We start from the raw sequence: 17,048 nt of genomic DNA, 5'->3' as shown, positions 1-17,048 counted from the left end.
ATGTGGGACAAACGAAACAAAAAATAAAACTCAGGATATCCCAACATCGGAGCCGAATCAGATGCAAAACTGCCAACGCACCTCTGGTTGAACATTTCCTAGAAAAAGGACATTCGGAAAATCACATGAAGTGGACTGTGATCAGCCAGGTCACTGTACCACCTAGAGGAGGTGATCTATCCAGATTACTCAACAAAGAGGAACTTAAGTGGATTTTAAGAACTGATAGTCTGAATACATGACTGAACTTACAGGAGGACTGGACAAGTCTTCTATAAAGTGGTCACTCATTATTTTGAACAGTTACTGTTTTAAAGCTGATCTGTGTCTATGTCACTCTGTAAACACTGCATTTTGCATGCTCACTTTCATTTAAACTCACCTAAAATGGCCGCCATTAGTCCCTTATTTATTTTTATGCCTGTTAGACTGGGTCCACGACCAATCACCTCCTTTCACAGACATTAACTTCCTGCTTCTGTATACCTTGGACTGACACCAGGGTCCACACACGAAGTCATCCATTCTGGTAAGTCCTTGTTAACCCGGGGGCACGCTCGTGTAATTCCACCCATGATTACCCCCCTGACCCCTTGGCTCCTGTACCGCTTGCCCCGCCTGGCTCGTGTATACGCGCCTTATTGTTGGCGCCGTCTTCCATGGTTCTCTGATAACGGGCATTGACCTCGCGAACACCTCCGTACTGGTGAGTCTCACTGCCTCCCGCCCAGCTACCTTATCTAGCCCTTCGTGGTTGGCCCCCCTTGACCGCTTTGGCTCTTGTTCCCTTCACCCGTAGGTAATTGTTTACGCGCTCTAATTCGGCGCCGTCACTGTGGGTTTTCTACGAGTAGAGACATTACAAACCGGTTTTAACTGGTGAGTTTTTACAATGCTTTACAGCCTCACGCCCGGCATAATTTCTGATCGCGCCGGTTATAGTCACAGCTGTTGTTGCCTACTGGCTTAACCGTATCCCTTCTACCCCAGGATCACGTACGCCATAACTTGGCGCTCCAAACCCTGATCCATCAAGATAAGAGTGTGACACCACGAACAAACCGTCGTGGAACCTGCACATACCCAGTACACACAGTGTACTTGACCTAACGGGTAAGACACGCAGGATTCTCCCCCCCTTTTTTCCCCCTAATTATCCCCCCTCTTCTCTCCAGCCCTGCGGGTACATTGTATACCTTGGACAGATAAGCTACTGTTTCTACATGCCTGGTCTATGAACTTGAAACTATACTTATTGAGCCCTCTGACAATGTTTTGGTCCGTGTTACAGGTGCCCTTGATACACGATAATTGTCCTTTCACTTGTGCGCTCTATCCCTATAATCTGCCAGTCTCTCTCACCTCGGCAATTGCTAATGGTGGTAAAACCAATTCTTAATGCCCACTTTTAGTTCACTGTCCGCTCCTCCACCAACACTACGTATTCAAGCGCGGTTTCGGAACATCGGTTGCACACCAGTGATGCATGTGATGGTTGATGTGTATATACTTATAGACACTCGCCGTACCTGCACTTTCACTGTTAGTTTTAAAGCATGCTGTTAGTTCATCATTTCCCTTATGGAATTTTAAATCACACTCACTCAATGTCACTCTATGAACTGTTTGCTGTGTTATTCCCCCTTGCTGATAATTTACATTTTTCCTTTTCCCCTTAGGCTACTGTGTAAAACTCTTTAGGCTTTAATGATTGTCCTGATGATGATCCCATGTATTGTTGTTAAGGGATCGAAACGCCGTCGACTTGTTTAGACACCATATTGAAATGTATAACGATTGTGCTATACTTATAATGGTGTAATTGAATTTCTGCCATTTTTTCAACTCTCAGAAATCTCTCTCCCTTTGCCTAAAAAACTCTCTCCCTTCTGCCTTTTCTATTCTTTCACTTTGCCAATTTGTAAACGTGTGGGCACAGGCTTGTGTCTCACTCTCTTGAATGTAAGGCAATTCCTTGTTGAAACCTTTTTATAAGTAAAAATTAGTGATCCCTGTCCGGCTGGACAAATCACAATACTCAATATAGTTCCAGTGTGTCTATATTTATTGTTTTTCCTATACCTATTAATGCATGGGACCACTGTTGCTTAAAGAATATGTTCCCCGAGGTCCTATGCAGACTCGTTGGGTGCCCTTGTTGTTTTTTGTTATGGACTGTTCCCATGAGGCACAGGGTCTAGACTGATTTGCAAATGGCCATGTCTGAACTGGGGTGGCGTGGTGAGCAAAATAACGATGGATTAAACCCAGATCTGTGACTGGGGGTGAATGTTTTGCCATTGTGCAACATTCCGTCCATCATCTTGTGTGTTCTGCTGTTCGCCCTATGTGGGAAGGGTATGCCCAGACGTGGGTCCCGTGCTCACTACGCCACTGGAGTCAAGCTATCCTGGCTGCTGACACCACTGGAGTCAAGCTATCCTGGCTAATGACGGCTGATAGTCAGAAACCGGTCCTAGGATGCTTGATTCCTGTCCAGGAAAGACATGGCTTGGCAGTTCGGGCTGGACTGTTCCTATGAGGCACAGGGTTAAGACTGATTTGCATATGGCCATGTCTGAACTGGGGTGGCGTGGTCAGCAAAATAACGATGGATTAAAGCCAGATCTGTGACTGGGGGTGAATGTTTTGCCAATGTGCAACATTCCGTCCATCATCTTGTGTGTTTTGCTGTTAAATGATCATCAGCCAAGTGTTAGACCTGACACGATTGGTGTGGGTCTCCCTTCCATTTTTACTGTTGCCTCATGTGTTTTTGCTGGTGTTAGATGCTTTGGGCACTGTGCCACTGCTGTCCAGTGCAAGTGCTCCCTACTGTAAATTGATGTATTTATTAGTGGTTCCATGATTGGATGTTTGGTTTACTTGTCAGACCTTAGTCCAATGCACTGAGTGTGCCCAGGGCGTGTAAATCCAAATGCTGCTAGTGGGCTTGCAGCACTGGTTGTGCCACCCACAGAAGCGGCCTGGTAAAATGTGTCTAAGGTCTGCCATTGTAGAGCCTGCGTGCAGTCTGGTACTGTCATTGGGCAAGTGTACCCACTTGCCATTCCCTAAACCTTCCCTTTTTTCATATTAGTCACCCCTATGGTAGGCCCAAGTGCAGGGTGCATTGTAAGTATAAGGTAGGACAAGTCCTGATGTGTGTGGCAAGTCCTAATAGTGAATTACAGCCATTTTCGTTTTTCACTATTTCAAGGCTACCTGTTCTCCATAGGCTAGAAAGGGCTGTTGGAATTTTTACACTTTATAATCCTAGCAGACTCAGAGAACATGGTAGAAATTCGAGTTTAGTATTCCTGGACTCAGAATAATAAAATACATCTTTTAGTAAAGTTTATTTTAATATTCTGTGTTTGCAAATACCACTTTTAGAAAGTAGGTATTTGCTTTCCTAACCAATTGAGCCTGCCTCTGCGAGGTTGTGTATTCCTTGTCTGGGTTTGTGTGTGACAGGGCTGGGGGATTCCAGGAGACAGGCTGGGGCAGCCCGGTGGTAAATAGGGAGATCTACATCTAGATGGGAGGGAGGAGTTGCACCTGGGACCTGAATAGGGCTGGGCATTCCCTCTACAATGCTGGCTCCACCCCTGTGGTGTGTCTGATGTCTCTACCCTGCACACTGAAAGAAGACAAGGGAGACTGTCAACAAAGTGCTCCAGGACTGTACTTGCCTTCCACAATGCTGGCTCCACCTCCTGCAGGGCGTCTGATGTGCCTGCCCTGCGCTGTGAAAGGAAAGGAGAAGTCTGGTAAACAGAGTACTTCAGAACTGGCTTGAGCTGGGCACAGGCCCCTCTCCCCTCAGAGAACAAAGGATTTAGGGGTATAAGTATTGGGACCCTGATCCCATGAAATTAGATCATTTCTGGACTTACAAGACAAAACCTCTGCTGAGGAGAAGGAAACTGAAGAAACTGAGGAGAGACTATTCCCAAGCTGAAGTACTGCTTGGGGGATTGGCCTGCAGTGGTTGCATGACTGCCAAAGAGAGGAAAAGAACTTTGTGGACTTTTCTTTCAACTTGTGCAAAGATCTCCAAGGGCTTGGAAGAGAGCTTGCCCCCTGACCAAAGTCCCCGGACCAGTGGACTTCGCCAGCCTTTGTGAATTGCTGCTGGAAACAAGTGGCTACAGAGGCAGGGAGCTGTGACCGACTCTCACGACCGGCTCGTTGTCCTGTAGGCACCGCACCAAGCAACGTTTGCCTTGAACAGCGCAAGCTCTACGCTCACCGGCTCCGTCCTGACACCGTCAACGAGCCATAGCCTGCACCGCGACTGGAAGGACACCGCGACGTGCAACACCTCACTACACCGAATCGAACTGGTCTGACCGACGCAGTCACTGCTGCTGACTTCGAGTCCTGTGATCGCACCAGAGTTGGGCACCGCCTCGCACGCTTCGCAACGCACCGCCCGACTCGCAACGCTATCCGGACTGACCGACGCCAGCTTCCGAACTTCGGCTCTGTCACTGCACCGTAAAGCTGGAAGCACCGCAAAGAGCAACGTCTGCCTCGAACAACGCAAGCTCTGAGCTCAACGACTCCGTCTCAACGCCGTCAACGAGCCGTAGCCTGCACCGCAACTGGAAAGACATCGTGACCTGCAACCTTTCTTTTTCTACACCGCAACGAACCCTGGAACCGGCTCGCACATCCGTGCCGGCAACCTCACGGAAAAGGTACTGTGAATGAGTCCGTCCACATTTGAGTGGGCCCGGATCGCAGCGGTCCGCTGGATTTGTTAGACTCGGTGTTCTTTTATTTATATTCTTATATAGCGCAGGATTCGACCCCCGAAGGGGTATCTCCGCGCTTGCGCTATTGCTGGAAATGCCCAATCAGGTTTTAGAGTCTGTAAAGTAATTAGGAAGTCAAAAATAAAAATGTTTTAAGAGACTTCCTAAAGGACTGGAAATTAGTATTTTGTTTCAGAGTAAGAGGGAGTGAGTTCCAGAGAATGGGGCCTTTGTAGGAGAAAGCTCGGCCTCCCTGCCTGATCCTCTTGATCCTGGGGACCTGAAGTAGTGATTGATTGCTAGAACGGAGGGAACGTCCAGGACAATAGAGGTTGAGCGTTTCAGTCAGATATTTAGGGCCAGATCCAAAGAGACTCTTATGTATTGTGCAACAGATTTTGAACTTAATAAGTTGCCGGACAGGCAGCCAATGAAGTTTATTCAGAAGGGGACGTGAGGGGGTCCTAGGTAGAGCATTAAGAACCAGTCTAGCCGCGGTGTTCTGGGCCACTTGTAGTCTATTAAGTTGTTCTTCATTGGCCGAGATGAGAAGGCCATTACAATAGTCCAGCCTGCTGACTACAAGAGTCTGGACAAGTGTCTTTCTGTGGCTGTCGGGCAGGAATGGAAACACACGCCTTAGAAGTCCGATAACACGAAAGCAGGATCCGGTAACCTGACTAACATGTTCTTTAAGCAGTAGTGCCTGATGTAGTCGCACACCAAGATTCTTTACGCTCTGTTTAGGGCTTGGTGTTGCCCCTAACTCCAGAGGCCACCATTCTGGAGACCATAGAAGGGGGGCCTCTCCAAACAGCATAACCTCTGTTTTGCCTACGTTGCATTGGAGGCAATTTGAGGCCATCCAATCTGATACTGCCCTCATACCATCCGCATAAGATTTTTTTATTGCTGGTGTGAGGGACTGAAAAGGGAACAAAAGCTGGGTGTCGTCAGCATACGACACCGGGGTGAACCCATATGTTCTCACAATGTCAACCAAGGGGGCCACATACACATTAAAAAGTGTAGGGCTTAGACATGAGCCTTGTGGCACTCCCTTGGTGAGCTCCCTTGAGATGGAATGGTGGGAGCCAAATCTGACTCCTTGTGATCGGCCAGTGGGAAAACTCTCCAACCAGGACAGAGCCGTGCCTCCTATGCCCACCTCCCTCAGACGACCGAGAAGAATCTCATGTGACACCGTGTCAAAGACAGCGGATAAATCTAACAGCACCAGAATCATAAAGCCCCCTCCATCCAGTGCCATCCTGATGTTATCGGTCAAGGAGAGGAGGGCAGATTCGGTGCTGTGATTAGGCCTAAACCCACATTGAGAATGGTCAAGACCCTCCGCTGCCTCGATGTATTTAGACACATATGTGTTCACATGTTTCTCGTCATCTTGCTAAGGTATGGCAGGAGGGAGATGGGTCGGAGGTTGGAAAGGTCTGTCCATGGAAGTGCTGTGTTCTTTCGAATGGGGTTCACCACCGCTTTCTTCCACTCCGTAGGCACCTGCCCCTCCCTGAGGGAAAGATTTATGACTGATTGGATCTCAGGTCCAAGCAGAGTACTCAGGGAGGCAACCATTTTAGCAGGCAGGAAATCATCAGGGGACCCCAATTTTATATGGCTGATAAGGGAGGAAACATCAGAGTCGTTAACTGCTGGAAAGGTCATAAGTGAATTATCACCATTTTCAGCAACGCTGTAACCGGTCAAGGCTACTGACTCGCACAGAACCTTGAATTAAGACTTTTTAACCTGAACTCTTGAAACGTAATAGTACTGTGGATTCTTTTTGTCGTTTATTGGTCTTGTGATAACTCTATATAAAGTATACTTATGTTTTATATAAAACCTGTGTGGTGTCCATTTGTAGTGTTGCCACTGGGTTACTGTATGTGGTCACAACTGCTTAACTTACATCGCCTCTGAAATAAGCCTTGACTGCTCGCGCCACGCCGCCTAGAGGCTGAGCAGGGGTTATTTTGAGAGAGTAATTCCCTTGCCCTGACTAGAGGAGAGGGTCCCTGCTTGTCACAAGTACCTACCTGTGCCAACCAGAGACCCCCAATTCTAACACCAAGCCATTGACCAAAGTAAGCAAAGGGTCCTGTTCATTATGTGGAACATTTATTTAACATGTAACGTGCCAGGATGTTTGAGTGCCTCTAAGGCAGATGATTTTCAACCAAGGTTACCTCTTACACCATGTGGAGACCCAGGCAAACTTAAGAACTGCTCTTCAAGACAACTGGCGCATTCAGAGGTGCATTCCATGGTAGACATCGGTATGGAAGCACAGTTTTTTGCAACAGAACTGCTCAATAGTTTGTGTGTTTTCAGGTGAATATAACACATGTGAATGCTGAATACTTTTGCTGTGTCCAGAAGAACCAAAGCAGACAACAGAGTTGAGACGTTTTTAGGTTGAGCTTGGGCACGCGCTGCTCTGCGAGGCATGCTGTATTGATGTGGCTGTTCATTGGTAAAAAGGCTTAGTAGTCCCTCCTTAGTACCGCCTTGTCTCATTTTGTTGCCTGTCTCACACACAGGGGGTCAAAAAAGAAGTTTGTAATACCACAAACAGGTATTAGGCTAACCTACACTCTTCCAACTAAGTACAACTCACACTATGTGTAGGACAATGTAACTAAATGTGGAGAAAAGAAAAAGAAAGTGTATTCGTGGGCATAACCATTATATGCACGTGAACCCTCACTCACCCGAGGGTGACATGCCTCATCATAGGGTTCCTCCAACACAATGGGACCGCAAGGTACCCAATTTGGGCTAAGACTGTCCATCAGGGAAGGAGTGGGAGTGTTTTCAAAGAAGCGTAGAAGTCCTAACTTTACTACTCCTAAACTGAGAAAAATCCTAACTTTAAGACTTTTGGTATTCACAGAAGGCATTTAGGAGTCCTAAAGTTAGGACTCCTAACTTCTGTGAATACCGAAATGAGTAAGTTCCTTCTGTGAATACCAAAATGAGGAAGTGCCTTCTTTGAATACCAAAATGGTAGTAAGTTTAGGATTTTGTCTTAAGTTATTTCTGTGAATCGGGCTCCCCGTTTTTGAGGTCTGTAGATGTTTTTTTAGATATTGCCATTTCACACAAACTTGTTATATCTTAATAGAGGGTCTGTGTGCGATGAGACTCCGGAGGCACATAAACAGCATCACTAGGTAAGATTATTTTCCTTTTTAGGTCAAGCCTAGAGCAGCGCATGCGCTGCTTGCTCGACTTTAGTAAGGGGGTTTTCGAAGTGCTACCCACAAGCATTTCCTGGCCTAAAGCTTGTGTGCATGTGCGCGTGAACGCGCGCAGCCGGCATCTGCCTTTCTTATTCCATTAAGCCTTGTTTTACAGTTACGAGCCGTCGTGGCTCATTAAGTGCTTTCGCGTGCAACGCGCGTGTACACAACTCCCTCCGCCTCTCTCTCCCGCTGCAGCCCCCAGCTATGCATTCCGCGCGGCCAATGCTTGTTTAACTAACTGTTTCCACTTGGGGGCACTGGCCCCTCCCTTCTTTATTTCTCTGTCTCACCAGAAAGAATCTGACTTCCATTGTCAGACCCGTTTTTGGGGCTTCTGACGATCATTTGATCTCGCCTGATAGCTGCGCTGTTTTATTGCCTGCTTGGTGAGATAAATCGTCCCCTCTGGTTCTTTGTAAACATAGAGGTGGACTGAAGGCTGGGCAGGGCAGAGGCATGGGGGGTGGCGGGGCAGGCAAGAGAAGTTTCCCTCTGTCAGGTGGTCTCACGGACTCTAACCAGTTTGTTATTCCTTTCAGCGCTTGGGCGCCCCCTGTCGAGCACCTTGCGACAATGCAGCCCATTACTTCCATGAAAAATGCTGTCAATACCTCACATTGTCCAGCTGCAATGCACTAAATGTGTGATCTTGGGACAGTCCATTTACACAGATCATCATACTTCAGAATGAGCTGCTTCTAGGCGCTGTTAATAGTAGGCTCGGTAGCCCGAGGGTACTCATTTGAGGGACTTTGGAACTGTGACACACTTGTAAGATTTGCAGGTTTTACGCAGATCTTTGCAGCAGGTGGCCAACCCTCTGAGCTATATCTCTAACAAAAAGCAGGCCCGTAGAGCTGTGAGAGTAAAAAGGATGCAATTCCATTTTTTATCCGAAATGTGCTACTCTGCTAACTTCATATTATGTTTTGTAAAATGAAGGAGCTATAAAGGCGACGTCTTATATCTAGAACTAGTGAGAAGACAGCGTGCTGGGTTAATGCGATTGCTGCAGTGGTCCTTGCCGGAAGTCGTGGGCTTCAGTCCCACCGAACTTCAAATTTAAACTTTAACAGGATGATGAAATGGGAGTGTTTCTAATCTCGGGGAAAATGCAGATAACCTGTGCCGTTTACTCACCTCGGTCTCTACCGCTACAGGTCCTCGATGTCTTTACATCTCTAAGAACGGCTTTGGAACCTTCCGCAGAGCTGGGCAGACCCTTTACCTCTCCCCCCCAATGTGGACCACCCATTCCTCCCAGCCCAAGAACTCGACCAGATCAAGCCAGCCTTTTCAACTCCGGCCTCGTCGCATAAACACAGAAAACTATATGTGTGGTACACACTGAAAGCACCAACTGCTTATACTTTTGTTGTTACGAACTGTAGCACATTGAGTTGCCGCCACCCTTATTTTAAAAAAGAATAATTCTGGTAGGTACAATATACAAGGACATTACCATCACTAAGAGAATGAGGCTTTTGAATCGCATAATCAGTGGCACACGAATTATGGGGCAGGGTTGACTAAATTATGTGGCAACAAGATTCAAATGATGTGGCCTAATCGGCACATTTTGATAGTATTACGTTATTATTTTGTCATTTGTTTACATGTTAACAATGTCTGGGAAAAGGTTTTGCCTCATTGATGCCAGATTAACACCCAAACACAAGAATAAGCAATTTAAAAGTGAGTAGTCAATATTTGCCAAGAGCTTTCAATTTCACTGCAAGAAGCATTGCTGCTATTTATGTAACTTTTGATCTGTTTGAGATAGAAACATTTTTGTTCAAATCTGCAGATTATGCAGCAGATGAGGAATTATGTGGCAACTTCAGGTAAGCCATAATCATGTAGAAAACACTGTGGCAGCATAGCTGCATAATTCCAGTGCCCTAACCATAATTCACTGTGTGCCCACGTCCTCTCCTACCCTCTCTCTGTATAAACATTTCTATAAGAGTGACTTAAAAAGATTAGTTAAGGACCGCTAATAACCTCTAATTAGGAAAGAGAGTCATAATTAACAAAGATATTCCCTGTAAAAGACTCAGTGTAAAGGACATAAACGTAAGAGTCCAAAACAAGCATTGGCATAGCCAATAGGTCTTGCTTTTGGGACCTTATAAGTATTTAGTTATGCAGCACAATATCATTGGTGCAACAACCTTAACTGCTGCATGGTTAAAAACTTATAAGGCCCCAAAGGCGAGACCTATTGGCTATGCCAATGCTTGTTATAAGAGTGGTGTGGAGCACCGTGTGTAAAAGTGGTGGTGGTGATGGTGCACGTATAAGTTACACTGATTCTTTTTTCCTGTTTGATTTTGTTCCAGGATCTTTTGACCTTCCAAAGCAAAATATGACTATTGCATATGGTTTGTCTGAAAATGTTCCAAATTATTCTTTTTGTTTAAACACTTAACTGAGAAGAGTGACTAGAGAATTGGTCCAGACGAATGCCCCAAACATTTAGTTGTCATCTAGGGCAGAAACATGTTGACCTAACAGGGTAGATGTCCTTAACCCCGTCTCATTTTGCTGTTTTTAATCTATCCAGTAGAATGTGGAAATTAAAGATTAGTTATTTCTACTGAGATAGTTTTTAATTCACACACGATTTTCTTTGATATTGTACTCTGCCCTTCACCGCTACCCCTTGAGGTTAATACAATTACGTGTTTCTTTGAGAATACTCCAGCTCCTTCCCTGAGGGGAAGTTGTAGCCCACACTGGGTACCTTGCAGTCCCATTGGGTTGGAGGAACCCTATGATGAAGTATGTCACCCTTGGGTGAGTGAGGGTTCAAGTCCGTATAATGGTTATGCCCACAAATACACTTTCTTTTTCTATTCTCCACATTTAGTTACACTGTCCTACAGTTGGCATTTTGTACCCTCCCATGGCGAAACCCCCGTTGTATGTCTTATTGCTCCATAGGCTTTAATTACAGCCTGCGATCACTATTTTCTCAAATAGTTTTGTCCTGCCTGCTGTTGCAGGCATGACACACTGTTTCCTAATGCTTTTTTTAAAAAAAATATAGCACTCATTTGCAATGCGGAGAAGTGTGGCTCAGGGGTTAGAGGCGGCAGACCCGGAAGCTGAGATCGGCCCTGGACCAGGGTTCAATTCCCCGCCTCGGCGGGTCTTGGGCTAAAAAATTCCACGGACTCGATAATTCTCGCTCCGGTGCTTTCTCGACTCACGCGTTCACACTCTGCGACTCTGGGCAATAGCTTGCTTAATCTCCACAACGGCCCCTCGTGGCGGGATGCCTGGCTTTCACCTTGTGGATACCTGGCCGGGGTTATCTCACAGGGGAATACCAGGACGGGTTCCCTAAGCAAGCGCTTGGATACCGACCTCGGTCAGTGATTTGCGCTATATAAATACATGTACATTTACATTTACATTTACAATGCAATTAGTTTCTCATTTGCGAGAGTTTAAGCTATTGGAATTGTAAATGACAATGCATTTTATTTATCTGTTTTAAACACATAAATAAAAGGCGTTGTCATTTACAATACCAACAGCTCGAACTCTTGTGAATCCAAGACCTATTGCAATGCAAATGCTTGTTTAAATCAACTCTTACTTAACGACATCTCTGGGACAAACCTCCTTTGGTGACCCATCAACCTAGGAGATAAAGCTGATTTGGTGACAGATATCAACGGTTAATGTTGATATCAACTCTGGGGCAATAAAGAAATAAAGCAAAACCGTGCTCCTTGCTCCTTAAGGGATTTACTGTAGGTGTATGATCTTCTTAAGGCAACTGGTGAAAAAATATCGCAAAACATTGCTTGCTTTGTTCCAAGGCATTTCCCAAAGATATTTCTCTTCTGCCCCTTCACACTGGGAAAATATCTGTTAAGAAGACTCACTGGATATATATTCCATGAGTCTCCTCATTAAGTGAATTCTAGATGTATAGGTTTTCCATGTACTTAGAATCTCTAAGGACAACACAAAAGGAAAGCTCATGCCCTTAATGTTAAAAAAAAAGTTTGGGGAAACTTTATTTCAAGCAGCAACATCAAGACCATAGTTAAACAGAAAAAAAACTACAAGGGGGCACAAGAAGATGACTTAAATGTTTTTTTTTAATTAAAGAAATAGTTTACAAAAATTAAGAAGACAGAGTCTGTGCAGTATCTGACACCTTGAAATGTAAAACGTTTCTGGGACTGTTTGATGACGTATTAAAAGTGACAGAAGAATTAATCGTCCGGAGTCAAACGCTTGAAAAAAGTAAATTGTCTGATTAGGTCCATCCTAAGTGTTATTCCAGTGTGTGGCAGGCCTCTTTGCAACTAATTTGTGAGTTAGGAAATCAAAATGAAAACACATCGGGGTGCTGGCCACAGCCAATTCGATGGCTCGTCTTAAAATTGCTTGCATGCCACTTGACCCCCAGTCCTCGTTGTTTTGAGACATAACCACAAAATAAAAGTTAAAGATAACCACACAGTATTGTAACGAAATGACCACACTCTTCTGCTCTAGACTAGCAACCTGAAGGTTATGCACAGTAACCGCCACACCCTGAACACCCAATGCCAAATATGAACTACAAATATAGAAATATACTAAAAAGGTTCTCTGTATCATGATGGAAGGGCCTAGCACAGATGCTTCTAAAGTCCCTGACAAGTAAAAAGCCTTGTGAGCAAAGCTCCTTGAATTGTATACATTGAGCAACATGAAGTCAATGAGGTTCATGTTCATGATAGGCATATGAAACATGTTGAATCTTACTACTTTTGTAAATGAATCAGACCACCAAGTTCTGTACTAGTTGAAACGTTTAAGTGAAATACACTTGGACATTCAAACAGCAGACAGTGCCAAATCTAATCTTGCACACAACCTGGATCCTGTTCAAGCCATAATCAAGAGACATATCTGCAGTATAGAAAAGCATAGTCTGTGGCTACTGGGCAGAAGTTAAGATATGCACTTCCGTTGATAAGAATGCTACCACCAACACATAGATTGGACTAAAATGGCAGTAGTTGCTCTCTCTCAAAAGGGGGTATAGGCTGTCTCTGACAAACACGTACTGTAAAATTGAGTATTTACAGTGGACTCGAAGGATTGACAAGCTCATTACTGAAAAACAGCAGGATTGTTCAGAATCGTACAAGGATGTTGTTGCACAACATAACCAAAGTTTTGGAGAGGTCTTTTCACAACACAAATCAAGAAAAAGACCTTCAATGATTTCACAATCACTGCTTTACTCTGATATTTTTTCCAATCCTACTTCTCTTCCTATTTGCCTACTGAAAACTCCTCCTTTTCCATCTAGTCACCTTTTTCCATGTCTTGTGTGGACAGGTGGTTGGTCGCTGTCCCTCTGCAGGTGGCAATAAGGTAAGTTTTCAATATTGGGCATCTTTACCAATTCTTTCTTGTTGGGGTTCCTGTGGTAAAAGAGCTCGAGACAAGCTGGTGTACACAATCCACACCCTGGTCCTCTTTCAGCAGGCGCGGAGGACCAGGAGGCCATAGTACAGAGGTACATGTGGGACCTCCAGTGCTAGTAAGAAATTGTGTCCAGCAAAACAGCTGCTCTGCAGACTAGACGAGACAGGACACAAAGATGTAGGCAATGTTAGGCCGCCGCATTGAAATGTTTAACCCCAAGTTGGCACCTGTTCTGGCAAAATGGGCATCAACTAGGAATTTCTATGCAAGCATGGTGACTCTACAGTCTGAGCAGGAAGGCAAATTTAATCCAGAAATTTGGAGGCCCCATTTTGGAGAGAATCAGCTAAGAGAGATGCGTCATGGCTTTTGATATGACCTAATCAAGTCTAGCTTTTACAGTTGAGGGGAGGCCTTATACCCCCACTGATATCCTGATGGTCAGGCCGGGTTTGGGGATGTTATATCATTGATATGTGGTAGAAACAAAAGAAGAAAAAAAACTACATTGATGGCAAGTTAAATAATGGGGATGCAGTGACTGAGTCTGGGCACAGTACTGCTATTTGGCACTCTTGGACATACTTTGTTTTACTCATCCTGCCCACTTTTGTGTCCCATGCAGGTTACTGCCCACTTCACTTTAGCACCCGGCCTTTTCCCTCACTCAATCAATCAATCAAGAAATTTGTATAGCGCACTACTCACCCGGAGGGTCTCAAGGCGCTGGGGGGGGGGGGGGGGGTGGTCTGCTACTGCTCGAACAGCCAGGTCTTGAGTTGCTTCCTGAAGGAGAGGTGGTCTTGGGTCAGACGGAGGTGGATGGGGAGGGAGTTCCACGTCTTGGCTGCCAGGTAGGAGAAGGATCTTCCTCCCGTGGTGGCTCTTCGGATGCGTGGAACGGCGGCGAAATCACATCTCCTGAGGGAGTCATGTCACTGGCCTTTGGTGCAGGTGGTACTCTCACCTGACCTTATTGGTCTGACACACTCCTTCCTCTGCCAAGCTAACTACTTAATGCCTTCTTCCATGGAGTCCAGGTAAAGCGTTAAGAGGTTAAGGGATTCTTTCTCTAGCATTTGTCCAGTATGAGTGGTTACAACCTCAATGGGCCTCTTCCATTGACCTCCTCTATCCTTCTCCTCATTTCCCTCTTTGTCATCGTCAAGTGTTTCAAATTAGATTTTTCTACAGGATCACTCACTAACTGCCACCTTAGTACCATCATGTTACCCCTATTATCAAGCACTCCTGTAAGTTTCACTAACCTGATCCTGTGTGGGCCTATAGTCCACTCTATTTTACAGCACTTCTTCTGTACTAACTCTCTTCTCCTTCACCTCATCCAAATCAAGCAATGTACGTCCCAACTAGTTTTACTTTAATCTAAACTCTAGTGCACCAGATATTCATTAGAAGTTGCCCCGTTCACCCTGGGAGAACCAGTCAGATATTACACTCAGTGAGAGTTACAGCCACGCCCTCTTAAGAGTGTCTCTCTGATGCTCCTGGGTCGCCTCCTCAAAACCTAGACTAAGGTCTAAAATAGTTTGATGCCCATTCCTATAAGTATTAGACAACTCTGTCACTCCTAGATGGACTCCTCAGAGCAAATGCCATGGCTGATTGTATCCTACCCATTCCTATGGATTGATCCTTGATGGTCTTGGGGGGGTTCCTTAAAGCATACACTGTGAGTGGTTGTAAAATGCCCCTACTAATGGGTTTCTTTCTGTTGCTTCTGGCTGGACTCCTCAAGCCATGTAGCATTGCTGGTTGGAAAATGCCCATGTATGCATACACTATTTAACTCTGCCACTCCCGGGTGAACTCCTCAAAGTATACAACATCAGTGGTTGCACAACGCCCAATTCCTAAGGGCTGCTCCCTCTTTCTCCTGGATGGTCTCCTTAGGACATATTTATAAAGGCTTAGGTGTATAATACCTATTCCTGTACCTACTGCTCTGTTGGACTTGGAGCTTCTAGGGACATTGCACTTCTCAAGAGTAGCATCTTTTACCTCTTTCCCTTTGTTCTTGGTTTATCAATGGCTTTCCAGAAATTCACCCTCTTCATGAGAAGATAATTCACTCTGTTCTTAGCCCCTGGCCCTGTCCAGTTCTCTCCTGCCTTTCAGCTAGTTGTGTATTCAAGTACATATTACACATAAAACAATTTAATTGGTAAAATACACAAACAACACATAATAACTAATACACCAAGATTCTTATAAAATATATATTTTTTCAATATAGCCAAATGAATCTTAAGTAAGCAGAACAAATAACCTGTTCGAAATGGGGTCTCTAGGTAGCGGGGGTATGCACTCTGTCCAAGTAGAGACCACTACCCTAGTCAGGGAAAGTCAGATACACACCCTAAATTAACCTATATTCACCATTTGGTGGCTGGGCACAGTGCAGTCAGGGTTAACTTAAAAGGTAATGTGATAAGTATTTGAGTAACACTTAAATTATAGTAACTTCAATTAAAAAAAAAACAGAAAAGTAAAACAAGACCAAAACGACAAAAATCTAATCAGTAGAAGTTGAGATATGAATTTTTAATGAATAAATGCAAAACAGTGTTTAGAAGTCAACAGTGCTAAAGGTTACTTGGCAGGGGTAAATTTGAAAAGTCAAGGTGACCGTGACGAAACGCAGGTTGGATACAATTCCAAACAGGTCCCGCTGAAGTATTTTTTTTGCATCTCATTTATTTCTTTCAAAAAATCAAAATTATATAAATAATGATCAATAATCAAATAAAATTGTACAAGTACTACAGTTTCATACATAGACAATTGAGTGATACAGCAGGATAGAAAAGTATTATTACAAGAAATAGAGAATCTTCTCCAGTTGAACCAAGAGTCCAGTTTGCAGGGGAGAGGCATGCCGGGAGCACAGTGAGCATCACTGATGATGGTCCGCGGTCCACGAAGAGCCGCCGGGCGTTGCAGATAGACAGGTGGGGTCCCTCGAAAGGCAGAGATGCTGCTGTGGAAAGAGACGAAGTTGCGCCCGCTCGCGCTTATCCTTCGTGTGAGTGACGCGGTTCCAGAGCACACAGGCCTGTTCGCTGTCACGAAGAGCTCGGAAGCTTGATTTAAAGGGCCCAGGAGCTGTAAATGATGAAAGCAGTTGAAGAACACACTGTGAGGCCCAGAGATTAGAGGGGGCACCCCAGGTAAAAGGTTGGACTCACGGAAGGCAGAGTCCAGCAGCTCCAGCAGAATTGTAGGAAGTCTTTTAAGAAGTCTTGTAGGAAGTCTTTTAGCAGGTCTTGTAGTCTTTTAGGAAGTCTTGTAGGAAGTCTTTTGTGTCCCTGAGACTTCAGAAAACTGGAGGCAAGCCAGCAAGCCCTTGGAGTCACTCTGAGTTCAGTACTTGGCCTCAGCAGGAAATATATTTGCAGGCAGCAGGGCAGCTCAGCAAAGCAGAGAAGCATTTAATCAGAACAGTCAGGCACAGCAGGGTGCCAATCCTTCAGCACAGCAGTCTTTACTCCAGCAATCCTTCAGCACTGCAGCCTTTACTCCAGCAGAGTTCTTCCCAGGTCCAGTAGTGTAC

At 45.1% G+C, this 17,048-nt stretch overlaps 1 protein-coding gene across 3 annotated transcripts in view; it reads right to left on the bottom strand.

The window, feature by feature from the left end:
* OGDHL (oxoglutarate dehydrogenase L) overlaps window positions 1–17,048 on the bottom strand; it is a 707,295-nt gene that overhangs the window by 633,073 nt on the left and 57,174 nt on the right. The window lies entirely within an intron of this gene.

The sequence above is a fragment of the Lissotriton vulgaris genome, chromosome 5 (assembly GCF_964263255.1).
Source record: "Lissotriton vulgaris chromosome 5, aLisVul1.2, whole genome shotgun sequence".
Taxonomy (NCBI): Eukaryota; Metazoa; Chordata; class Amphibia; order Caudata; family Salamandridae; genus Lissotriton; species Lissotriton vulgaris.
Note: the sequence above shows the minus strand (reverse complement) of the source record. Positions and strands in the feature narration are given on the sequence as shown.